Here is a 9,658-nt window from a genome sequence, read left to right on the forward strand (position 1 = left end):
GATTTTCCTCTTCTAGAACTTTGCATACATGTAAGCATAGTATTTTCTATTTTGTGTGTATCTGACTTCTTTCTCTCAGTATAGTATCTGTGAGATTGATCCATGTTAGTGCATACTATCAATAGTTTGTTCCTTTCTACCACTGAAAAATATTGCATTGTGTAAAGTACAGTTTGTGTATCCAGTTCACTGTTAATAGACATTTGAGTTGTTTCCATTTGGATTAATATGTATAAAGCTGCTAAGAATGTCTTCATCCTAGTTTCTGTGTGGACATGTTTTTATTTGTCTTGGTGAAATACCTCGGAATGGAATTACTACATCTGAGGATAAATGTAATAATTTTCTTTTATATGGTTAAATAATGTTAATATTTAATGTTATATGCTTGAAACCATTGACAATACTTTTGTCTATAATTCAGCTTTAAAAACTAATTAAAGACATTCAAGCCATGGGGCTATAAAGCAGAGTATAGGAAATGGAGTAGCCAAAGAGCTTGTACACATGACTCATGGACATGAACAATGATGTGGAGGTTGCCTAAGGGAGTGGGAGTGCTGGGTAGAGAGGGGCAAAGAGGAAAAAGTTGGGACAACTGTAATAGCATAATCAATAAAGTATAATTAAAAATAAAAACTATTAATGGTATTTATATCATTATGGCAATTTTTTATGCTAGGTTAGGTAGGATGCCAGGATAACGTTTTCTACTTTGGAAGTCCTTTATCATTTACTCCTTCCTTCTTTTGCACCCCCTCTATGCTCACCTTTCTCCTTGCGCTACTGTTTCCTACTTATCCTTCAGGCCTCACCTGAGACTCTCTGCCACCTAGAAGCCCACCCTGACCTTCCCAGTCTGGGCAAGGTGACCTTGTAAGAGCTCCTTCGTTCCCTCCTCTCATGATCTGTGCCACCCGGCACACAGACATTGCTGTGCGTGTCCATCTTCTGTTCTCCCTGGTAAGCTCCTTGAGAACAAGAATTGTTTTTCACTTTTCTTTGCATACCTATTACCTAAGCATGCTTGGCATAGTGGTCCTTCAGAAAATCTTGGTTGAGTGAATAATAAAAGTGAGGTAATTTACTCAAGGTCTATAGTGAGTTAAAGGAAGAAAAAGAATTTGAATTGTTTTGTTTTGAAATTCATTGCTTTCCTCTCAGTTTTCTGGGTTAAGCATTTTATTTAAGCTAAAACAAACGTAACAGATTTTTCATACTTGGTTTAGATAAAGAGAGAAACTGATAAATCCCTGAAGGTTAGTTGTGTGCATCCCAGAGAAGACTAGCGGGGCCAGAGGTGGTATCACTGGATTTCTGTGTGCACACACAGTGGAACCGCTGGGCCCAGGACCAGGCGAGACTGGGGGGCTGTGGCAGGTAAAGGGCGAGAGCAGGGCCCGTGGGGACACTGGCCTCTTCCCTGGGGCTGCTCTTCCTAATGAGTAGTAGCACAGAGAACTGGTATCAGTCACAGGAACAGATACACTACAATTTTACCCGTGATCTATATTTGAGGTCTCTTGGGCAGATTTTTCAGTATCCATGGTGATGGGTTGGTCAACAAATTCCATGCCTGGATTACACTGGAGGGGAAAGAGCTGCAAGATGTGTAACAGTATTTATAGACTGTCATGTATGGACAATCGCATCATTGTTAGCAAACAAAACAAACTTTATTGTTGTTTTCCTATCATAGCCATTGTTGTTAGTGATATTTCGGGCTTTTAAAAGCTGAGACAGTATAGTGTTCAGTATTCTTTAGTTCCTGTTGAGATCGAAATGGAATGCTAGCTCTTCAGAATTGTAGAATGGGACCGGAACCAAACCAAACCAAATCCCCCAAATGCTAACTAAACATGACATCAACATTCCTCATCAGTGCACATTCCGTCATCTGACTTTTAGTTATCATACTCTTCTATACTTCCGTAGGGTTGACTCAGCACAGTAGTGCGAACATTGCTAATGGTAAACCCAGGATCAACCCACGATGTCCTTGTTTTCCTGAGAGCAGCAGCAGCAGCAGTGGCGTGCAGGGTGTGGACAGATGGCCAGGAAGGCACGGTTTTAAAAAATTCAGTCTCTCCACCATGATAATAAATAATTACAAGCTTTGATTATAAGATTGGTTTTTATCCTTTGTAAGAGTTAAAACCTCAGCCTCTAGCCTCCCATTTTTCCCCTTTCTGTTTTTCTTTTTTTCTGGTTCAACCAAGTTTTCTAAGTCATTTTGATTATAAAATCAAATCTGGTCTTTATCTCTAGGATACATTTTGTGATAATAAAACATTTTAAAATCCAATATCCAAAGACTTTTAACATAATGCAATCAACCTTCTATCAATTAGTGATGCTAGATAGGGTCACAGCATTAATCCATAAAAGCAAATTTTATGTGCTTTAATTTTAACAAGAAAATGTTGTTGTATCTCCAAAAATGATAAATAACTTTGAACTACACCAAAATTGATTGGTCAATTTCAGCAACATTACAAATTTGCTGAATTTATTTTATTTTTATTGAATTTAGTGGGGTGACATTGGCTAATAAAATTATATAGTTTTCAGGTATACATTTCTATAATACATCATCTGTATATTGTGTGTTCATCACCCCAAGTCAAGTCTCCTTTTATTACCATTTTTTCCCTTTGTACCCTCTTCTACCTTCCCCACCCCCGTTTCCCTCTGATAATCATCATACTGTTGTCTGTGTCTATGAGATGTTTTTTTCTTGATTCTTTCACCTTTTGCACCCAACCCCAACTGCCTTGCCCATTGACAGCTGTCAGTGTGAGTTCTCTGTCTCTTGAGTCTGTTTCTATTTTGTTATTTGTTTGGTCCTTAGATTTCTCATGTGAGTGAAATCATATGGTACTTGTCTTTCTCTGACTGCTTACTTCACTTAGCACAGTCTTCTCCGGGTCCATCCCTGCTTTGGCAAAGGGTAATTTTCTTCTTTTTTTAATGGCCATGTAGTATTCCATTGTGTAAATATACCTCAGGTTTTTTGTACACTCATCTACTGATGGACACTTGGGTTGCTTCCAAACCCTGGCCATTGTAAGTAACACTGCAGTGAACATAGGGGTGCATATATTCTTTCAAATTAATGTTTTGGTTTCTTCAGATATAATCCCAGAAGTGGAATTACTGAGTCATAAAGCAGTTAAATTTTAAATTTTTTTGAGGCAACTCCATACTGCTTTCCACAGTGGCTGCACCAGTCTGTATTCTACCAACAGTGTATGAGAGATCAGAGGTGTATGACTAGATGTCAGATTATGGGAGCAGGAATTAGAGGAAGGTGGTCAAAAGGAATACATTTTCAATTATAACATAAATAAGTATTAGTAACTGTACATATGACGGCTATAGTTAACACTGTTCTATGATATATAGGAAAGTAGTTAAGAGGATAGGTTTTAACAGTTCTCATCACAAGGCAAAAATTATTTTCCTTTTTGTTGTTTCTATATGAGATGATTGGTGTTAACTGAACCTATTGTGGTAATCATTTCACAATATAGGTAAGTCAAACCATCCTGCTGTATACTATGCATTTATACAGTGATGTATGTAAATATTTCTCAATAAGACTGGGAAAAAAGGCCACATAAAAAAAGAGGAACATAATTTTGAAAGAATTGTGGGGTTATGTCAAGGTCTTACTAATCTTAAATCCTTCATACCTTAATTTTATCATCCCTGTTAATTCTCAAATTTGAGTAAAACCACATTGTACATTTTCAATCCCCTTTTTCTCGCTGAGTATTTCTGGAAAAATCCACTCTATTATTTGTCTAATCTCTGCCAAACACTTAATACACTTTGGTAGCCTTTTAATTTGATTAAATTAGATATCTGTTGATTTCCTACGAAATTTACCATTGTTTGTGATCCCTCTGTCGCATCCTGTAGAGGACACGAGTCAGGCACATCCAGGTGAGTCCCGTGAGAACTGCTGGAGGGCAAGAAGCTGGAGGGCGCATTGCAGGGACCATGTACCAGTAGGCACCCAGTGTCATAGCCTAGAGAAGAGATCAGAGTCATGGCTCCAAACTCAGGAACAGATGGAGAGCTGAAATGAACAAATAATAGCAAATTATCTGGAAAATCCCCAACTACTTGAAATTTAAACACTACATTCTGCATAATCTATATGTGAAAAAAATTAGAAAATATTTTGAACTGAATGAAAATGAGCATATAAAACAAACTTGTGGGATGAAGCCAACAAAGTGTTTAGAGACAAATGTATAACATTAAATGCTTATATCAGATAAGAAGAAAGATGTCAAATTAATAATCTTAAGAAACTAGAGACCCTGAGTGGGTAGATCAGTTGATTAGAGCATTTTCCCCATAGAACAAATTTGTGGGTTTGATCCCCAGTCAGGACACATAGAAGAATCAACCAATGAATACATAAATAAGTGGAACAACAAATCAGTATTTCTCTTTCTCTCTTTCCCTCCCTGCCTCTCTAAAATCAGTAAAAAAGAAATTATGAAAAGAAGAGTAAATTTAACTCAAAATTAGCAGAAGGAAGAAAATAATGAAGATAAGAACAGAAATCAATAAAGGAATAAACCAAAAAAAATAGAGAAAATAAGGGAAATTAAAATCTGGTGCCTTGAAAAGATCAATAAAATTGTTAAAACCTTATTCAGACTGAACAGGAAAAAGAACACTGGTGACCAATATCTTAAATGAGAGGGAGGAACTCACAGTACAGATCCAACAAACTTAATTATAGTTCTTATACATTTAATGTATCTATCTTTAATTTTGTACCAACAATGAAAGGAAATTAGAAAGGGTTTACTGTGAACAATTCCTATGAAACTGACCAATCTGTGCTCACTTGGGCAGTTTGTGTGCTAAAATTAGAACAATACAGAGAAGATTAGCATGGCCCCTGTGCAAGGATGATATGCAGATTCATGAAGTGTTCCAAACTTTTAAAGGAAAATTTGAACAGCAAAAACCAAAAAAAAAAAAAAGAATAAAAAAACTTCAAAAGTTAAAAAAATTGAAAAATTTCTAAAGAAAGACAAACCATAAAGCTCTCCCCAAAAGAAATAGAGTATACGAATAGCCCTACATCCATAAGTAAATAAATTTGTATTCATTTAGCTAAGCCCACACTAGATTTGTTTGACCCTAAAGCCATTGTGCAATGAAGTAAGTGGTCAAGGTTGCTCAGCAAAAACTCTCCTACTATTCTTTCTTTTTACCTTAAAATAGCTCCATGAGCTCATCCAACGAGTTTTCTATCCCATTTGACTCTGAGGATAAAGTGATCTCAGTCACTGATTTCCAAATAGGCTTGGTTTTGCTCATGTAAGCAGATGAGTTAATTCTCAAATAGGAATGGGATGAATCATAGAAAACTTCACAAAGGAGATAAAATTTGATTTGTATATTAAAAGATAAGGATTAGTGTGCCATGGGGAAAGGTAAGAAAAGGTTTCCTCATTTATAGTGCCACAGAACATTCTTGATGGATTTTCAGAATGGCCTGGCTTCCATTTATTGGAAGTGTTATAGAAAAAAACCACAGCCTATGATGCTTAATTTCTCTACCTGGGTAGCTATTGGAAGCCAGGAGTAAGTAGAGACTAATTAAATGCCTAAGAAACATAATTGATTGGGGTAAAGTTTTATTTTTCTGTAATGATACAAATAAGCATTTGGTCAGAGCAAAAGTTTGAGAAAGATTTTTTAAAGTTATCAGGGGATTGAAAAATAAATTTTGTCATAGACAAATGACTTGCTTGGAGACCTAAAACAAAAAAAGAATAAGTATTTTCTAAATAAAACAAGTAAAAATAGTGGGGTTACCTGGTATCAGTACTAGATTTGGGTTTACTTAAAATTTTTATAAATAAGTGTGGGGGCGACTTGTCCCACTCATTCCCCCTCCACCCCTGTCCAAGTGTTTACTTGGAAAGTAAACACTACCAAGACATGATCTGCTTGGGGAGGAAAGGTGGCTAATCCCTCAAAGGGGAAGGGCCAAGAGCCCCCTGCTCAAGGGGCTTTTATTGGGTTCGTTTGCACAAGAATACAGGTAAGGATGAAACAGTAGATATCATTCAAAGAACTCTGAAGGCTTATTCTCATTCAGGGTCAGATAGCTTAGGAGCTATAAAACCTTGAGGAACAAACTTCTTGCTTGGACCCTTATCATTTAAATGAGAGTATTCTAAACAAAGCAGGTTTCACAGGATTTTTACATATTCTTTCTTATGCCTGATTTACCCCTTACCTGCCCCCCCTCCCCTGCACAGGGCTGCACCACCTTCCCCATCATAGGTTTTTAGGCTTAAGTGGATTAGAGCCAGGCAGCGCTTCTCCCAGAGGGAAATGGGGACTCGGGCTATGTTACAATAGCCCGAGGAACAGGGGGTCCATTGCTCCCTTTGTCGCAGCCCCCCCCCCCAGTCCTGCCTTGATGGCCTGCCAAGTGATCGTGTCTGGCTTAGGTTGCCCCTCTGAGGGGTCGTACCTACCTTGGACATCAACCACGCTTTGGGGGCAGGGGAAGAAGCAGAAGCAGCACTTGCTGCCAGAGACAAGCTTTGTTTCCTGTGGCCCGCATTCTGGAGGTGCCTCACTTAGCCATGGGAGGCAGTTACAATTCATGAAACCAGGCAGGGTGGTTCCCAACAAATTAGTGGAAACTTCAAATTAAAAAATGATATGATATTTTTTTCAGGTGGAAAGATGCCCAGTCACAGGGAAAATATGAGGCAGTGTCTCAGAGGCTGAGTTAATGGACATGAGCATGGCAAATGAGCTTCTTTCTGACAATCATAGGCTATCATGCATTTATGTAAAAAAGTCAAACCATATTTATAAAGTGGTGAGTTTCAACATTCAATCACACTCAAAAAAATTCAGGAGTTATTGTAGACTATTACCATTCTGTGTATAAAAGAAAAATGAAATAAATACAAAAGGAGAGAGAGGGAGAGGAATTTTTTCTGTTTGCTTGTGAAGATATTTTAATGTCATCAGAATTGTTCCTCAAGTTCTAACCAATATTGTCAGGCATCATAAATTGCCTGGAAATGACACAATGTCACATTATACTCAAAATTCCATTCAATTAAAGAAATAAGGAGTCATCATTTTAAGAAATCCAGCAAAGATTGCTTCTCGGCCTTTTGGCTAAGCTGAAGTGAAGAAATCCAGCAAAGACTTTGTGTGCATGGCAGTGATGAGGCATAGGTTGTAATTTGTAATTACATCTGTGAGTATAGTCACACATTTCTGCTTCTTGATTTTAGTCAGCATGAAATAATTATGTGTTCCAGATTGGAGTGTATTCAGAGTTCTGTTGAAAAAGTTCATGCAGATTTACCACTTTGCTGTAAGAAAAATCTACTAAAGTTATGCTTCCCTCTGGCATGCCATAAATGGATACCCTGGGTATCAGAATAGCTAGTAAGTAGAGCAACTTATGAATAGCCTCTCGCAAATCACACTGAAGCAAATGTGCAGTCCACCCAGCAGAAACCAAATACGTGCTTCCTCAAATCATGTAACACACACGTAAGTTTGGAGTGCATCCTCTTAATAAATTCAGGTTTGATCTTCTTTGTGGGTTCTAGTAATGCAGTTTAAGAAATGAAAATGGCTTGATAGGTTCAAGAAAACTAAGTAGAATATCAAACAATATTTAACCCACATTTCCCTCATGGAATATGACAGATACATATGTATTTTAGGCCCCATACACCTCAATGCAACATTTAGGTCAGCATAGCAATCCTTTCTAGATTTTTCTCTCAGCTACTTTTTTCAGCGGCCTGTACATTTACGAAGTTATGAAAAAAATATACTTGAAAATCACTCTCATGGCTGCTGCTTCAGATAGATCCATGCTGAGGTCAGGCAGTAAACATAGCCAATGTTCATGGGGTTGGGGGGAAACAAAACGGTGAAATCATGAGAGGAATTACAGGCGATACATTCTTCATCTCCCTACTGGGAATTCGGAGAGGATCGCTATTCAGTTCCCTATCCCTACTCCAAATCCCTTCAGCGTCTCGTGCTGAAGAAGCCTGTGTTTCGCAGTTCAGGTGAGTTCTTAAGCAAAGAGTCTGAGTGGTTTGGTCTCATAGAAAACAAAGGCAGAATTTATTAAGGGCACAACATTTCCACAGGTAAACACCACATGCTTCCTACTTCAATGGCTTAAATCAGAGAGTCTCTGAAGAGTCTCAGGTTTGGTCCTCACAGCACCCATGAAAAAATCTTGGGTGAGATACTGAGTGAGTGCCTTATTCTGGGAGGAGAGATAATTTACCTTTATGAAGTAAGTGGTTCATATTTCTAACCTCATTCCTTGTCTTATGCACTCAGTTTCCTGTGATAAAATTTCTAAAGAGAGAATATCAAGCTGGTACTGTTGAGGATAAGCATCTTTGAATAGGGGAATGTACCCAGGGCCTGGAGAGACAACTACATGTGAGCCCTGGTTCAGGTGTGTGACCTGGAGAAGTTCTCTGAACCAATCTGCATCTCCTCATTTGTAGATGGTAGTAACAACAACAAGCCTACTCATCTGGTGGTTTTCCATCATGTGGATGGAAAGGGCTGTGTTTGAAAATGCTTTGTAATCTGTAAAGCACCCTACTCATGCTCATTATTGTGATGGTTTCTTGTATTTGCTCACGTCATTGTTGTTTCCCAAGCCAGTTTTCAGCTAGCCTCGGGGTGGAATCTGAATTGTTTGAAGTGGACAATGACTGGCATTTTATCATGCCCCTCTGCTTTCTATGCACATGTAGTCCAGAAGTACACACTGCAAAACCCTTGGCAGGTGTCCAATCATTGTTCCCAGAGCTGGAGCCCAGTTTCTCCTTTGTACCCTACAGCACTAACACAAGCTCAGATTCCCCTTGGACTCTACAGTCCCACCTTCAATTGCATCATTTAAGATATGTGGAAATTGTTAAATATTTGAGTATTTATTTATCTGGCTTTTGCTTGATATTCACAGCGATTTGTAGACTGAGTTTTTGTACACAGGCTCTGATGGAGATTTGCATTCAGGAAGTCAATTGGAGAGAGCTCTAAGGAAAACCTACTACAGAGTGAGAGAAAAGAGAAGAGTCAGCATCCATTCAGAGGAGAGAGGAGAAAACTTGGAACTGTGAAGCAGTTGCTTCAGCAGATCCCTTGCAGAGTTCTAGAGCTGGAATGGCCCTTCCTCACCTGAGGCAAGGGTGCGGGGCCTTTGTACCTTCACCTCAAGTAGTCACTGGATACTGGCTGCTCTAGGAGAGCAAGCAGCTCCCTTTGACTGAAGGCAATTCCTGGGGAGGGAGTCAGCTGTGAGTCATCAACAGGCAACTGTTCCCCCAGCAGCAGAAGGAAAGAGAAGCTCAGCCTACAGTGGGATCTGGACAGTGCACCATGTACCCACTACAGACTTGCAAAGTCATGGTCAAATGCCAGGCACTAAAGGTAGTATTTTAAGACAGGAGATCCCTGTTTTGTTTCTCTGTCTTGGAAAGGCAGATAATGTCATGCAGAATGACCTGTGTACGTGGTCGGGGGTGGTAAGCAGGAATGAGGGAGAGGATGTTCACTGCTCACTCCCCTTCACACATCCCAATTGTTTTCTTTCTATGGCTGT

General features: G+C 38.9%; 1 non-coding gene across 1 annotated transcript; it reads left to right on the plus strand.

Annotated features, from left to right (window-relative positions):
- Positions 1-4,862: 4,862 nt before the first annotated feature.
- LOC118978510 (U6 spliceosomal RNA) lies at positions 4,863-4,969 on the plus strand. The gene has a single exon (XR_005064725.1). It is a non-coding gene; the product is annotated as a U6 spliceosomal RNA (small nuclear RNA).
- The last annotated feature ends 4,689 nt before the right edge of the window (positions 4,970-9,658 follow it).

This window comes from Sturnira hondurensis, unplaced genomic scaffold (assembly GCF_014824575.4).
Source record: "Sturnira hondurensis isolate 20B ecotype Veracruz unplaced genomic scaffold, ASM1482457v3 Scaffold0021795, whole genome shotgun sequence".
NCBI classification, from domain to species: domain Eukaryota; kingdom Metazoa; phylum Chordata; class Mammalia; order Chiroptera; family Phyllostomidae; genus Sturnira; species Sturnira hondurensis.